The sequence below is a fragment of the Cherax quadricarinatus genome, chromosome 24, assembly GCF_038502225.1.
Source record: "Cherax quadricarinatus isolate ZL_2023a chromosome 24, ASM3850222v1, whole genome shotgun sequence".
Classification (NCBI taxonomy): domain Eukaryota; kingdom Metazoa; phylum Arthropoda; class Malacostraca; order Decapoda; family Parastacidae; genus Cherax; species Cherax quadricarinatus.
In genome coordinates, this window is record NC_091315.1 from 40,405,210 (window position 1) to 40,422,333 (window position 17,124).

The following is a 17,124-nucleotide window of genomic DNA, read 5'->3' on the forward strand; positions in this document are numbered from 1 at the left end:
TATATGCTTCTAAGCTGTTGTGTTCTGAGCACCTCTGCAAAAACAGTTATTGTGTGAGAGAGTTGAATGATGAAAGTATTTTCTTGGGGGTTTTCTTTCTTTTTGGGTCACCCTGCCTCGGTGGGAGACAGCCGATTTGTTAAAAAAAAAAGAAAAAAAAAAAAGACCAGCTTGAGAGTCACTGGACTCCTGTTGCTCAGAAAAGTGTTCCAGAGAGGTCTGTTTCTGGCATATGTTAGGAATTGTGTTGGGAGACAGGGCAAGATAGTCCTTCAATATGACAATAATATCAGCTCTATGGCTTATTTATCTAGCACAGTTCATCTAATATGACATAATAAACAGTATTAATAACAAGAAACATGATATATACTCTAGAATGAATAAAATATGGCATTAAGAATGTCACAAGTGGGGGTGTGTTGTTTGTTGTTGGGTGTATAAGGGCCACTGAAAGATAAGCCTTACATAGTGGTGGTGAAGGCGGCAGCAAGAGGCAGCAGAGGTGGCGGTGCTAGTCAGTAGCCCTATATACCTCCAACAACAATGGAGGAGTTAGTTTCGTGCTGTCCTTTTTCTATCAATTAATCACTTAACTTGCTACACTGTTAATGCTACACTTTATCACTGGCTGGCGCTATAGCCTTTATAGACTCCTGCTGCTTTAGTATCGTACATATTGCAGAATCACTGAAAAAGGCACATTCTCCCCTCTCTCTCAGCTCTTTACCAAAGGGATGGCTGGCACTAGAAGCTTTCTTTGGGCCCATGGTGGCTTATTTAGCAGTTACAAGCACTAAAAACAATGGATTATACAAAATGTATCGTATGAACGCGTGGGATCATCCTCACTGGCTGGTAAACAATGGGGCCTGAGCGGCCCCGACACGAATGACTTGTACAGAGTTCAGTGATGTTCACCGAGCCAATATTTTAATAAAAAAAATGTTACTTAATCCGGAGGTTCACTGTATATATTTCTAGACATTAGTATGGGACTAAAACAGGTGAAAATGTTTATCTGTCAATGTTTGTACAGTTATTGTGTAGTATATAACGAGTGTATATATAACCAAAATATGGCTTATATTGGTCTCACAGGCCATAAAAGTTACTTGAAAAAATAAAAGAAAAAAGTAGAAAATAATAAACTATTATCGTGTGACTGGTAGTCGGCGATGTTGCCATAAGCTGCTCACTTTCTGTCAACTTCACACCTCCATATCTCGGCAAGTATTGATCACAATTTTTTTTTCTTTGGCCTGTAACACTCACAAAAATATGCTCTATCATTTCATAAGAAAAAAATATTTTTTTTTTTTTTTCGAAAATTTTTCGACCCTGTGAACAAGTTTGGGAGAAGGCCCGTCAACCTTCAAAGGGCTAATCTTTCTTCTTTCAACAAACCAGCCGTATCTCACCAAGGGCCCAAAAAGAAAAACAAAAGTTTCTCTTTTTAAATTCAGTAATTTGTACAGGAGAAGGGGTTACTAGGTCCTTGCTCCCAGCATTTTAGTCGCCTCTTACAACACACATGGCTTAAGGAGGAAGAATTCTGTTCCACTTCCCCATGGAGATAAGAGAAAATAAACAAGAACAAGAACTAGAAAGAAAATAGAAGAAAATCCAGAGGGGTGTGTGTATATACATGCTTGTACATGTATATATAGTGTGACCTAAGTGTAAGTAGAAGTAGCAAGACGTTCCTGAAATCTTGCATGTTTATGAAACAGAAAAAAGACACCAGCAATCCTACCATCATGTAAAACAATTACAGGTTTCTGTTTTACACTCACTTGGCAGGACGGTAGTACCTCCCTGGGCGGTTGCTGTCTACCAACCTACTACCTATAATTTTTTTTTTTCAACAAACCTGCCGTATCCCGCTGAGGCAGGGTGGCCCAAAAAGAAAAACGAAAGTTTCTCTTTTCAAATTTAGTAATTTATACGGGAGAAGCGGTTACTAGCCCCTTGCTCCCGGCATTTTAGTCGCCTCTTACAACACGCATGGCTTACAGAGGAAGAATTCTGTTCCACTTCCCCATGGAGGTAATAGGAAATAAACAAGAACAAGAACTAGAAAGAAAATAGCAGAAAACCCCAGAGGGGTGTGTGTATATGTATGCTTGTACATGTATGTGTAGTGTGACCTAAGTGTAAGTAGAAGTAGCAAGACGTACCTGAAATCTTGCATGTTATGAGACAGAAAAAAGGACAACAGCAATCCTACCATCATGTAAAACAATTACAGGCTTTCGTTTTACACTCACTTGGCAGGATGGTAGTACCTCCCTGGGTGGTTGCTGTCTACCAACTTACTACCTAATGGAAATAAGTCACTCTGTCTGACTTTTTTGGGTTATCCTAGGTTCTCTACACATATGCTGCTATGTATGATAATTCTATGTAACTGTATTTGTGTATACCTGAATAAACTTACTTACTTACTTACTTATTATTATTATTATTATTATTATTATTATTATTATGCTTATTGTGTCTTCAACATTAGTGAGACACTCTTAGTGATTTTAATGTGTACCTCCATACCAGCACAATTTGTAAGTTTATTTAGGTACAGGTATACCTAGGTACAATTACCAGAGTATGTGTAAAATATGCAATAACTTTAAAATGTTTGAAATTTTAGAAAGCTTCCAGACAAAATCAAGAGACGTGGAGCTCAAGGAGAATGCAAACAGAGTTGCACACAGATTCCGTAATACTGAATCAGGGAGCTGTATCAACAAATTTTTGGTCATAATTTGAAATGTCTGTATTGAAGCGCCATAAAGCTAGGCTCTCATGTACATCAGACACAGTACCAGCACATGTGTACTAGTACATTGGATACAGTTAAAGGGTTAAATAAGTTGTTCATCTTGAGCATATCAGAAAATTAAAGTATTTTTCATAAAAGTGATAACCGTCTAAGACAAAAAAAAATTTAATTTCTTTAGTGGACAAGTATGGTGGGTAGGAGTATTAACTTGGGGAGTTGATTTGCTAGACTCATTTTGCCAGGCTGTTTTATCTGTAATTTTCAATATTTTTTCAAAATAATTTATATAATCTGCTGTAAATAGAATTGCAAAGATCATTAATGGTATATATTCAATTCTAAAATTTTATGCAATTGTACTTTTACCAAAAAGAAAAAAATATGTATTTGTTGGATGATGAATTAATGAATTTCTGGATATGGCTTATATTTTTACAGCAGAGTTCTGTGCACTTCTTGCAGTTATCAGCTATATTGCTTCTCTTCCTTTGTTGTGGTCTCTGAGTTAGAAAAGTGCATTACAAGCTCCTTGGAGATTTGACTCATTGCATCCCATTGTCCTTCACATTCATTTCATGTCACTTCTTCAGTTAGTATAAAGGTAGTCTTTTTGCTGGATCCTTGATCATTCTGATGTTCAGGACAGTGAACCTGCAGACTCTTCTGTACATTCTTCTATCACTTTCAGGAATCTGCTCCTTTCAGATTGTATTCCAGTTTTGTCTCTGAGCATTTAGGATTGACGGTATTATCATGGGTCTAGGTCAGAGAACAAAATGCTGTTATTAATCATACCTCAGTAGAGTTCTTGGTTGACTTTTTTCAGTGTTGTTACGTTTGGGAAATGCTTCTTGTGTGATTTTATACTGGCCATACAAGACTCATTCCTGTCACATGGAAAAGGTGCCTGTATTCCTTTCAGAAAACACTACCTTCAACACTGACACTTCTCTGATCTTTCTGACTGAAACTGATTTGTTACTCAACCATTGGCTTCTCTTGTTAGTTCATTAATTCACCCTCCACACTGCCAGTAGCTACCCTCATTCTTGAAGTTTTATGACCTATTTGGGTTTGGAGCATTTTGTGAATACAGTAAACATAGTTACAGTATAGCATGTGTCTTGATAGTACATTTTCAGTAGACCATTATTAACATTTCTTTTCCGTAAAATTACTAGGCAGTTTTGACGAACGTATGCACCATTAAGTTTTTAAAAGGTGACTCAGGCATGACGTTTCTGTTCAGAGAATTCTACAGCCTGTTAAAGCCAGCTGTTGACTCTGGCTCAATTTGATGTATACTGTAATGGCCCAGTAAACATCAGCAGATGACCTACGGCTGTCAGCTGATAAAACATTGACAGATATCTGACTTACAGCTGTCCTCCACTTAGAGTTGTAAGAGAACGAGGAATTTGAGAGAATAAAATAGTGTGGACCCTCGGTTATCGGCCATAATCCATTCCAGAAGGTCGGCCTAAAACCGAAATATTTCTCATAAGAATTAATGTAAATAAAATTAATCCGTTTCAGACACCCAAAAATATTAACAAAAATACATTTTTTAAAGATTAATTATAGTTTTACATACACAAAACAATGAGAACTAAATAAATAAATGAACATAACTTTATTGAAGACTTGTTGGCTTATGGAAGACAGGGAGGAGGAGGAGAGGGAGGGCTGATTATTGTTTGGAAGGGGAATCCCCCTCCGTAAAGACTTCAGGTATCAAAGCCCCCTCTGGGGTTAATTCCCTCCCTGCCTGCTACACTCCCTCCCTCCATACTGCACTCCCTGCCTCCCTTCCACACTCCCTGTTTCCCTGATACACTCCCTGCCTCCCTGCTAAACTCACTCCCTCTATGCTACACTTCCTGCCTCCCCGCTACACTCCCTGCTTCCCTTCCACAGCATATGTGTAAAGAACCTAGGATAACCCAAAAAAGTCAGGGTGACTTATTTCCATTGGGGTCCTGCCTCCCTGCTACACTCACTGCCTGCCTGCTACACTCCCTGCCTTCCTCCTACACTCCCTGCCTTCCTCCTACACTCCCTGCTATACCCTGCCTCCCTACTACACTCCCCTGCCTGCCTGCTAAACTCCCTTTGGCAACATTAGCTTCCTTGATTTCTACTTTTTTGCCAGGATGGAAGTGATTGTTGATTTGGATTTCCCATACACCCTGGCAAGTTCTAGCACTTGAATACCACTCTCATACTTTTCAACACATTCTTAAATTCCATCGTGTTTCTCACTTTCTTTAACAAAGGAACTTTACTAGGAACTTTCTTTGGGCCCATGGTTGCTTATTTTGCAGTTGCACTCGATCAATAACCACAAAAAACAATGGATTATAGCAAAATGTTTGGATGAATGAGCAGAAGTTTCCTCACTCGCCCAGAGACACAGCCAGACTGACTCACGAACACATGAGCAGCTGGAGGGTGGACGCGTCCAATGCAGCCGATAAGCAAAATAACAGCCGATAACCAGAATAAAATTTCAGCCAAAAAACTGGGCTATGACCGAGTTGGCCAATAACCAAGGGTCCACTGTACTTCCTTGTTACTATTATGAGAAAATTGCACAATGAAATGTATGAGAGGCATCAGCTAATGAAACAGATGACATACAGCCATCTACTGCGCAGTAGAGCTACATAACTATCTCCAAACACTTCCATATCAACAAGCAAGAGGATGAAAGAATACAGCCTCTCCTCAGTGACGTACTCGTTTACCGATAACTCGGACTTACGACAGGCTCTCTGACCAGTATGCATACCTAAATAATGTATATTAGAGCTGATTTCCTCTGTTCTGTTTATTATAATATACAGTGGACCCCCGCATAACGATCACCTCCGAATGCGACCAATTATGTAAGTTTATTTATGTAAGTGCGTTTGTACGTGTATGTTTGGGGGTGTGAAATGGACTAATCTACTTCACAATATTCCTTATGGGAACAAATTCGGTCAGTACTGGCACCTGAACATACTTCTGGAGTGAAAAAATATCGTTAACCGGGGGTCCACTGTACAGTACACTACTGTATAAGCATTTAAAAATATACCAAAAATTTTATAAATGGTGCAAAGGTTACATTAAAACAATATCAAAGATGGTTGACACAAACCCACTACCATTATAGTATGCTCCTTGCTTAGCGACGGATTCGTTTACTGACGTGGTCTTAGGAATGTAACTTCGTCGTTAAGTGACGAGAGGCTGTGTAAAATAGGGTGCATTTCTTTCTTGTTACTTTTTTAGCATATTTTAAACTGATGAGATTGTGCATTAACTTTATAATAGTCACTGGCAATGTATGTATTAGCCTTCTCTGTTTTGTCTGGAAGGAATACCAAACCCTTTTTTCCAGAAGAAAGTCAGTATACCATATGAAACACTAGCTTCCTTAGGGTTTTGTGTAAGTTATTTAATATGTACTGCAAGTTTTTATGTAGGCTTTGGGTACTTAATTCATTTCAGGATCAACAGTCAACGTTATAATATGAGGTGTCAAAAACTGCATTATTTTTAATGACAAAAAATTTAAATTATTGTTAGAATTAGAATTTTTGGAGGTGTCAAGAACCTGTTACCTTATTTTTCCTGTATGTTATTCACGCCACATAACATAGGTTACCAGTGGTGGCTCATCCATAGGAGCTGCAGAGCTGCAGTCCCCCAGATGCTCACTGCCAGACAAATGAGTTCATCAACCTTACGCTAAAAATAATTTGAAACTGACAAATATATTACAAGAAAAATCTGTTGTATGTTGTTTTCAATGTATTTATAAGGGAATTCTTTATTTATTTATTCATTTATTTTTTGTTGGAACAAGATAAAAAATTATTAAAAATAGAAGTTTGATGCAGTACGATAGTATAGGTATTACTGGCGTTACGAGCCACCACTGCAGATTACTTAGTGTCAGTTTCAAGAATGTGACCCATGAGTTATGCGAGAATTCACTGTAATAATCAACCAACTGAATGTCTCCTCATTGCTATCCTTGGCCTTCTTTGCCATCTCATATCTTTTATATAGTTTCATAATCCTCATTCATTTCTGTTTACAGTACTTAAAGCATTTAAAAATCCTCTTGAATTTTTGCATATCAGTGCCCACATTTCACCTTCTATGATCAGGATGTTATCTTTGCTGCAGTATGCTCAGGCACAGCCTTGCTTGTCATGAGATTTTTACTTACCTGTATATGGTTGCAGGAATGAAGTCCTAGCTCCTGGCCTTGCCTCTCAACTTGTGGTTGCCAGAATCACTCTTTCCTAGGGTTGTGGGCTGTATCATAGTTGCTTTTAAAACTATGTATGAAGCCTGCCTCCATCACCTTGTCAAGGTCATTCAGCTTTCCATTCACCCTAACTGAAAAAAAATACTTTCTGGTATCCCTCTGGTTCATCTGGGTCTAACTTCTGCTTTGCCCTTCAGTATGTATTTATTTTCTGCCTTTCAAGTAGCCTATCTCTGGTCTTTCTTTTCAGTTACTCTGAATATTTTGTATGTCATTATCATGCATCTCTTAGCTCTTGTCCTCAAGTGTCATTGGATTTAATTCCAGTAGTCTTCCCTATTAGCTGTTACCCCTTAGTTTTGGAACTAGTGTTACATACCTCTGCACTTTCTCCAGCTGCTCTTGTACTCCATTCCATAAGAAACTTCCTCAGTTTTGTTACACAGGATTTTCCATTCTACTTCATTTTTTTGCCTCTTCTTGTAATAACCTGGGACACTGGGTGCCACATCAATATTAACCCTTAAACTTTCCAAATGTAGATCTACATCCACGTGCGGGGGACTCCGAACGTAGATCTATGTTTTTTTTTACATGCTTTCAAATTGGGAAAATCAAGGTCGGAGCACTACACACGTGAACATAGATCTATGTTTGGACAATTTAAGGGTTAATACTACTATTGTAGAACCCATTAATAGTTTTGCCAGTAAATTATAAAACAATAAATCATGGTCGTTAACAGCGTGAGTGTTTGTGTGGACTGCAGAAACTGGGAGCACTGCCATGATATGTGGGTACCATACATGGACAGCAGATTGGTTCAGTCTCAGACTCAAGACCCAACACTGATTGGTGCTTCCTCTGGCCTACGTTATAGAGTTATCATAATACTAAAGTAAATTCAGCTACTACAGCTTCATGCAAAAGTGTAATGCATTGTGGAAGTGTGTAGGTTCATTAACTTAAATTCAAGAAAGTCTGTAAAGTTCTTGAGACATGAATGAAATTTATTTAAGCACAAAGGCAAAGAAAATTTTAATGTTCTTTATATCTAAGGGGATTGCTGGCTAACATTTTAGTGAAGATGTAGAAGATTAAATTCTTAAAGTTTTTCATATATTGGCCAAGACAAATATTAATGTATACTGAATTTAGTGATAAAAAGGTATATAATAAAGTTGAATTATTAAATATCTGCTCCATTCATGGTTAAGTCGGACATAAGATTGTAGCTTGTTGTCAAGAGTCTTTTATGCTATAAAATTTACTTCAAGAATTTTTTTTTTATCTAAATCTTGCCTGCAAGTATTCCAGGATACACAGTTTTTTCAGTTTGCTTTTATTAAAAATGATTTTTGCACTTTGTGTAACTTTGTGCAGTTTGTCCAGGGTAACAAATGTAGTTAGGTTAAGGTATGAGTTTTATACTCTTAATCTTGAATCTCGTATATACATATATATATAAAATATATATTGGGTTAGAAATGCCCGACTTGCATAACACTGCCATAGATGCTAAGATATAGACATATTATAGCACCTCATTGCCTCTGCCAAACTCAATAGTTAATCTTCTAACAATAATTTTTGCTGACAGTTACAGTAGTTACTGTTAACCCTTTGAAGGCCTAAGCTGTAGTTCTACGCCTTGTCCACAGGGTTCTAGAATTTAAAAAAAAAAAAAATTCTTATGAAATGGTAGAGAATCATTTTCTGAAGGTAATAAAATGAAAACTACGAAATTTGATTGAATTTTACTGTGTCAGCGATATTTATGCTTCGGCAATTGCCCACTTTGACTCCTATTTTAGGCCAGTTACATTATTCCAGTCGACCAAATTCTTAGCCGTTTCGCTAGTATTGCTTCTATTTTATCAATTGAGCACAAGAAACTGCCCAGTTAAATAAAGTGATCAGAAATTGGTAATTTGGCCAGTTTCACACAAAGTTCAGAATATTCCAACTTCAAAATAGCATCCAGAATAAACAGTGGAGGCATTCCTGGCACTAAAATAACATTTCCTCTGTTTATTAGTTATGTTTCCAGGCTTTACAGATGATTTTTTATTCACATAAAGAATTTTTATTCACACCAAAAAAATAGATTTACTGTTATGCAATATTGTAATAATTGTATAAGTAATATCAGCACATTCCTGAACGTATATTAGACCCACTGGTTGACATGTATTGGACTCATGACATCATTTGTTTACTCTTGAACATCGGCAAAAATCAAACATTTCCGCTAATTTAAGCTCAGTTTCGAGCTATTTTCAGTACTAAAACCAGTCAAAATCATCTCTGTTTCTGTAATATACCTTCCATTCTATCAAATGAGATCAAGAAACCATGAATAAACCATACAAAAATACACCACAAAGTTGCTGTATTAATCCAAAAACACGGTTGCAGCTTTTTTTACCTCATTATGCACTGTGTGCTGCAGGATTTGTTTTATATGGTGCACACTTACCACATAGATCCATTCTCGCATATCTAAGCCCAGATTTACTACTCACAGCTTATCGGAGTGAGCTGAGCTCATGTCGTAATACTATGGCTTGGACCCTGTGGACAAGGCGTAGAACTATGAGCCTGACCCCATGGCTGGGCTCTGAGAGTAGTTAAACTCTTGAACTCTTCAAAGGTATATTGGACCCTCAGAGGCTTAATTATATATAATAAGATGAAGTATTTCATGTGGGGAAGAAGTTACATTATGGATAATATATAATACAACTTTATTATTATTCTGTTGCTCTTGCAGACAGATATAGAACATGGAATATGTGATTTTTCAGGGTTTGATCATTAAAAAATTAAAATTTGTTCATTTGTTTTTTAAAGTGATATGAAACAAAACTTTTCCAGAAAAGATGGTGAAGTAAATTCAGATTGAGCAAAAGTGTGTAGTTCACCATGAGTACCAGTAGTTTAAATTTATATCAAAGTAACTTTAAAATACATTGCAGTACACAGTACAGGTTCATAGGTGTAAATGGAGAATTTGTATATAAGCAGGATAATGTTAGAAGGGTAAAATTAATACTGTTAAAAAAAAAGTTTTTTTTTTGACCAAGAAATTAGGTGTGGTTTGTTGATAAATATTTCTTCCAAGCTCATTTTTCCATAAATGATTATATACCCTAATACACTTGTGTACTGTGCTGATATAAAACAAAGTACTCTTCATATCATTGTGCACATCTTAAATCCACACTTTAATGTGTACATGTACACCTATTTGAGGTGTATACGAGCATCCATGTCCTATATTTCATTGTAGTATGGATTTTCTAATATTTTTGTAAATATTTTCATAGTGGTACCATGATACTTTTTTAATTTTAAAAATAACATTATTGTTATTAAGCTTTTGTAGAAATTTGTGTAAGCAACTGTCATAAATGTTTTTTTCTCTGGTAGAGTAAGGAAAGGTGTCTTCTGGCAAGAGGATATTAAAATTTGTTTTTCATTTTACACTTACGTTATCTGACCTGTGAACCAAACATACATTTAACTATTGATTCACTGTATACAGATTCTCAGTTTTTACCACTTGCATTTTTTTTATTAGGTATATTGCCTCCATGAATACCAATTATACACTACATTACTTTGTCTTATATATTATTCTTTAAATTGCAGGAATTAATTTCGTAATTTTTCAGATGAAGAGCAAAAATTAAGAAATTAAGTGAATGCATCGCAAATTTTGACTTCGAATGACAATACTTTCTAAATTTTGAATTCTAAATTTAAATTAGAGAAAATCTCATTCTAGTATTGCTGCATACTGTATATAACAGTATAGTATAATAATGAGAACTCTGTGAAGAAGTTTTACATATCCCTGTAGGCAACAATTTAAACAGTGTATTTATCTGGCAAGATTTAATCTTGTGCCAAAGTGTGGCTGTGATAAACTGTAACTAGTGGTAGAATATAAATATTATTTCATATGACTGATGATAAATGCACACTATTGCATTAGGCTCAGACAGAATGTCTGAATGGTGCATATGAGTTTGCTTTTGTTATGTGCCATTTTAGTTAAGGCTTTCAACTAATAATACCGCTGGGTAAACTATATACTGGGTATACAGTCAACCCTCGCTTAATGGCATAGATAGGGGATGGACAAAAGATATGTTAAATAAATTGCATTCTTTCCATAGACTCCCATGTTATAACCTGAAATGCGCTGTATAGCCCTTGTGGCTTAGCGCTTCTTTTTTATTATAATAATAATATAACCTGAAATGTAGACCCGGACAGTAATGTTCCATATTTGATTCCTATTATTTTTTTTTGGGGGGGGGGGTAAAAGGGTAAGAAACATTGACATTTCACTGTACTTATAGAGATTGACCTGCCCCCATCTCCTATTCCCTCTCACTCTTCAGTATCTTTTTTTTTTTTTTTTTTCCTCTCATTTCCTCATCTCCCAGCTGAGAGGTGAGCCACTACCAGTAATTTTCCCCTTGTAATGCCTTTTTCTTGCAATTTCTCATCAAAGACACAGTTAAAGATAGGAGTCATAATATAAGATGCTAATTGAGGCCATGAGAAAGCAAAATTCAGAGAGGCAATGAGAAAAATGTACCATATTGTGATTTTCATTTACAGTCTTGGTTCAAATGTTAAAACACTATTGTTGATGACTTTAGCCACAGTACAACTATGGAATCAAACTATTTCACTTTAACTAATTATGAGTATAGCAGTTTTTTCAGACTGTAATAATAATTAAACATTATCACATATTTGAATTATCTATCCAACTCCTAGTTCAAGTCTGCCTGAAATGCTTTTCATAACTATTAGCTTTTCCATGTAAGAAATTTTGTGAACACAGTTGTATCTTCTTGAAAAATAAATGATCATGAATATTATTATGATCTAGGAATGGGAGGTAGTGAGAGAGATGCTAGTACTTGAATACGTTACTGTTGCCGATTTCAACCCCAACATAAATATGAAACTTGGAAATTTTGCTTACACCACAGTACTTAAGATTTTAGTGCTTTTTAGTAAATGTATACAGTCTTAGGCATAACCTGACTGTGATATCAGAATAATTCTAGAAAGATAGCAATTGATTGAATGTGTTATTTTCTTTGGGTCATCCAGCCTTTGCAGGAACCTGCCATTGAGCTAAAAAAAAAAAAAATCACATTTCATTTCTCGTTTAACTTGTATTTATAATAAAAACAATAATGTGGTTTAATAAGGGTAAGGAATAGTGCAAACAAGCCACACCCACCACCACTACAACACCTACAAGTATCATCCTCTGAATTCACATTATTTGTCTTGGTTTTCGCTTTATTGAATTAATTTATCTGTGGTATATACTCGTTTGGTGTAGGTTTAGTTGATTCCTATCAGTTAAATAAAAGTTAGTCAAGAAATGTGGATCTTGTATTACGATTGATCAAGGGTAATGTTCACTATATTTTTGTTTTCTCTTCTCAATTTTTTTCGATAACATAAATTGATGTATGGTATAAAAATATTCCTAGTGACACGGTTTGGTTAACTAACAGCAGTTGTATTTGCATCCCACTTGTTTTTAGGCCACCTCTGGCATGAGATTGTTATACGAGCATAAAATTGGTTAAGCAGAATTTTTTCTGTCATTCAAAATTATTCTCTCCTAATGTTTAAGCGGGGGTCGACTGTACTATTTTTTTGGAGGGTATAGTAACATTGTTTAATCACTTAACCTATTGACAATCTTTATATGGCACTGAAAGTGCATATTGTCACTTACAAAATACAGTTTAGATATTAAGAGATAAACAGTATTAATATGTTTTTGGGTAACTTAAGTTGGTAATATAGTTTTTACAAAACAACCTCTCACATTATGGTGTAAATTTTTTATTGGAATAACATGCATTTTCTGCTCAAAGTAAGTATATGTTCTGTATTATATTTGACATGATAAAGGATCATTACTTCTAGATGATTCTTATTTTGAACTCATCATTAAAAACCCATCAAAGAACATTTTAATGCCCTGTCAGATTATTCGGAATTTAGTAGATTTTTTTTAACACGTCGGCCGTTTCCCATCGAGGCAGCATGACCCAAAAAGAAAGAAAAAACCCAAAATGAAGAAAAAACTTTCATTATCATCATTCAACACTTTCACCATCACTCATACATAATCACTGTCTTTACAGAGGCACTCAGATAGGACAGTTTAGATGTCTCTCCAAACTCCCAATATCCCAAACCCCTCCTTTAAAGTGCAGGCACTGTACTTCCCATTTCCAGGACTTGAGTCCGGCTAACCAGTTTCTCTGAATCCCTTCACAAAATATTACCCTGCTCACACTCCAGTAGCTCGTCAGGTCCCAAAAACCATTTGTCTCCATTCACTCCTATCTAACACACTCATGCACACTTGATGGAAGTCCAAGCCCCTCGTCCACAAAACCACCTTTACCCCCTCCCTCCAACCTTTTTGAGGACAATCCCTACTCTGCCTTCTTTCCCCTACAGATTTGTATGCTCTCCAAGTCATTCTATTTTACTCCATTCTCTCTCAGTGACCCACCTCAATAATGCTTCTTCAGCCCTCTGAATAATATTTTTTGTAACTCCACACCTCCTCCTAATTTCCACACTACGAATTCTCTGCATAACATTTACACCACGCATTGCCCTTAGACATGACATCTCCACTGCCTCCAACCTCCTCCTCGCTGCAGCATTCACAACCCATGCCTCACACCCATAAATATGTATATTTATTATTTACAGTATATACATGCACACTCACTCTGCTTGGACACACACAAAAAATCATATTATGCTGAAGGTGTTAAATAGCTAATGTATAAAGTATGTTTCTTGTAATGTTAAATTATTTAAATAGGAAAAAAAAATGTAGGGAAGGTTAGTGTGAGGTCTCTGTATGAACTAGTTTAAATATTAAAACACTTTAAGGAAGGTGCCTTGATGCCAGTTGAAGGGCTCTTGGTCTAAGGAAATGTAGCTAACCTCCCATTCCTTGGATCCTTCAAGAGAGGTTCCTTGATGCCAATGAAGGACTTTTGATCCAAAGAATTGGTCCTGACATTCATTTACATGGATCAGAGTTGGTTGCCTTCCCTTCTCCTTGCACTGTATAACCCTTATGAGTTTAGCACTCTCCCACTGAATGTAAAAATAATAATTAGTAGTAAAATAATCATGTCAGAACACAAGCTGTCAAAATTATCAGTAATTTGCAAACTAAATGTTATATGTATGAAATGATCTTAAATTTGTTTCAATTTGTAATCAAGAGCCATTGTTTTATATACTTAACCAATTTTGTAATAGCTCAAGAATACCTACCATAACAAAATGCATTAACTTGGTACTGTATTTGTGACTAGGTATCTTGCAGGGTCAAACATAAACCGTATTTAAGATTATTTCTATTGCTATTTTTACAAATGTCTAATGTCTTGTATGGTAGAGATTTTGCTATTAGTGTTTATATGAATAACATTTTGATTTGTATATAAATTATCACTTATCATAGATAATGCTCCAAATTGTAAAACTAGTATATAATAGAAGTGTACATTTTTTGTGTTTGAACTATGCTGGTCACTGATAATACTGTATTTATATTACATTTAGCATATGTGTTGTTTGTTTCTTCATCACTGCCACATTGTGAGATTCAGCAGATTTTGGTGAGAAAGTTTTACTGTATATTTCTTAGCCTTTGCTGATAAACACTTCAGCAGTATTCTGAAGAGAAAAGATTTTTTTTATAGATTTTTAAGCACAGGTATATTTATATTGATTTTGATGTTTGTAAGTTACTTTGTACAGTATTTATTCATGATTATAAAGAACTGCTGGGATCATGTATGGATAAATATTTAAGTGAATTTAGAGTTAGGGGGAAAGTTTCTATTAAATACATGGGTATAAGCATTTAAAATCTTAATTTGCCACCAGATAAATGTATATATCCCTGACCCATGGGGAAGTGATTAAGGTGTTGATGAGATGTATTGTTACGTGATAATGTGCTGTTAAGAAATGTGCTACTCTTTAACTTTATGTGTAGAAACTTGAAACTGTCATTTTGGCTAAATTTACCTGGATTGATAATGAAATAATGGAGTATTTTGCTATAATTTGTTTATCCATACTTCTTTTGCATTCTCTCACTGTCAAGAAAAATGGCATGATACAAAGCAATGTTTTCTTTAGTTTCCCATGAATAATTTGGTCAGGACTTTCAGGTAAAATTTATTTTAGTTGCCTGTAAAGACTTTTTCTGATGTAATTATATATATATTGAGCATTTTTTTTTTTTTTTTTTTTTTATTTTTAACATTTTTCTTTATCATTCCATTGCTAATGGGTTTAGAAATGCTGTATCCTTAGTTAATAGCACAGGATGTCTAGAGTTCCAGTAGTACATAGTCTGGCCTATGTGAGTTTGTGTAAATAAAGGTCATTCCTTTTTCTACTGAATTATTTCAATGTTTTAAGTTATAAAGTTACTTAAAAATGTGCTTGCTGTGTTAGATAATTATCTTAATCAGAATTCCCATTAAATTTGACAAAAAGCTTAAAACTCAATATTTATTCTGTTGTGCACATCAATGTGGATTGACCCTGTATAAAATGGAAATAATGCAGGTAACATTTCTGGATTGATGGAGGCAGTTCTGCTGTATTTTTATATGATCTCTGTGTGTGGCAAAGTTGTGGTATACCCCCAAAACTGCTCGAAACAGAATGTACCTGATCTGTAGCTGTTAGTTTGGGCTTCAGCTGCTGTTTACATTGTAGGTTGTAAGTATAGTGTCAGTAATTATATCCGGTTTCATTATTTATATCTTCTTTTGTTTAATACACACCAGTGAAATGTAGACAAATAAGGTACAGGTGGTATTCTCAAAAGAAAGCCTTGTACAGTGTTTGGATAAATATAATTTAATTGTTATATTTGAGAACTTAACAATTTTTAGGCCTGTAGGTACCCACAAAGAAATGCTTTGTGCAATATTTAATACACTTATATCTTGGGATAAGACCTGGTTTTTATTTAGTCCTAGAACAATTGCAATATTAATTACAGTATTTACATTCCCCACATTATAATATACCTTCTTCAGACTTGAAACAAAATTATTTTATTTGGATTGCATTGGCACTAAGTACTGCTGATTTTTTTGTGGTCTACCATCCTCTAGTCCTTCGTATACAACTGTGGTTGCGTTGCATTTCTAGCAAAACCAAAGAAATCATTTTCTGCTGGGTCCCTGGTTATGTTGATGTTCAGGGCAATGAGCAGGCAGACTCAGCTGTACAGTCAGTGGCACATGACCTCTCAGTTTCATATGGAGGTATTCCATTCTCAGACTATTTGCTGTAATTTCGAACCACCTTCGCAACCATTGGCAACAACTTTGGTGGAATATGACTCGTAACAAAGTACAGTGGAACTTCTGCTTACGAGTGCCCCACCATGCGAGTTTTTCAGGATACGAGCCGTCGCTTGGTCAATATTTTGCTCCTGGATACAAGCCAAAATTCAGGCTGCGAGCTTTCCCCTCAAGGGAGGTTCCTTGACACTGCTGAGGGGCTCTTGATCTAGGGAATTGTATCTGTGCTCCAGTTCCCTAAATTAAGCCTGAATACCTTCCATCCCCTCCCCCCAACAGGCGCTGTATAATCCTACAGGTTTAGCGCTTCCCCATTATAACAATAATAATATAATACGTACAGTGTACCCTTGGTTATTGGCCGTTCCTATTAAATAACTGCCAATTATTTCGCTTATCGGCCGTCCTGTAAGGGATGCATACACCTGCCCACCGGCAGCCACTCGTGTCAGTCTGGCTGTGTGTCTGGGCGAGTGAAAAAGCTTCTGCTCTTTCATCCAAACATTTTGCTATAATCGTTGTTTTTGGTGGTTACTTATCAAGTGTAACTGTGAAATCAGTCACCGTGGCCCCAAAGAAAGTTCTTAGTAAAGTTTCTTTGGTAAAGAAAGTGAGAAACATGATAGAATTCAAGGCAGGCAGGCATAGAGGCAAGG

General features: G+C 35.9%; 1 protein-coding gene across 1 annotated transcript in view; it reads left to right on the plus strand.

Moving 5' to 3' along the window:
- Nucleotides 1-16,114, plus strand: part of LOC128690944 (uncharacterized) — a 78,699-nt gene extending 62,585 nt beyond the window's left edge. The window contains exon 13 of the mRNA XM_053779737.2: nt 7,795-16,114. The gene's annotated coding sequence lies outside the window, so the exon portion shown is untranslated. The remainder of the gene's footprint in view (nt 1-7,794) is intronic.
- Nucleotides 16,115-17,124: the final 1,010 nt, after the last annotated feature.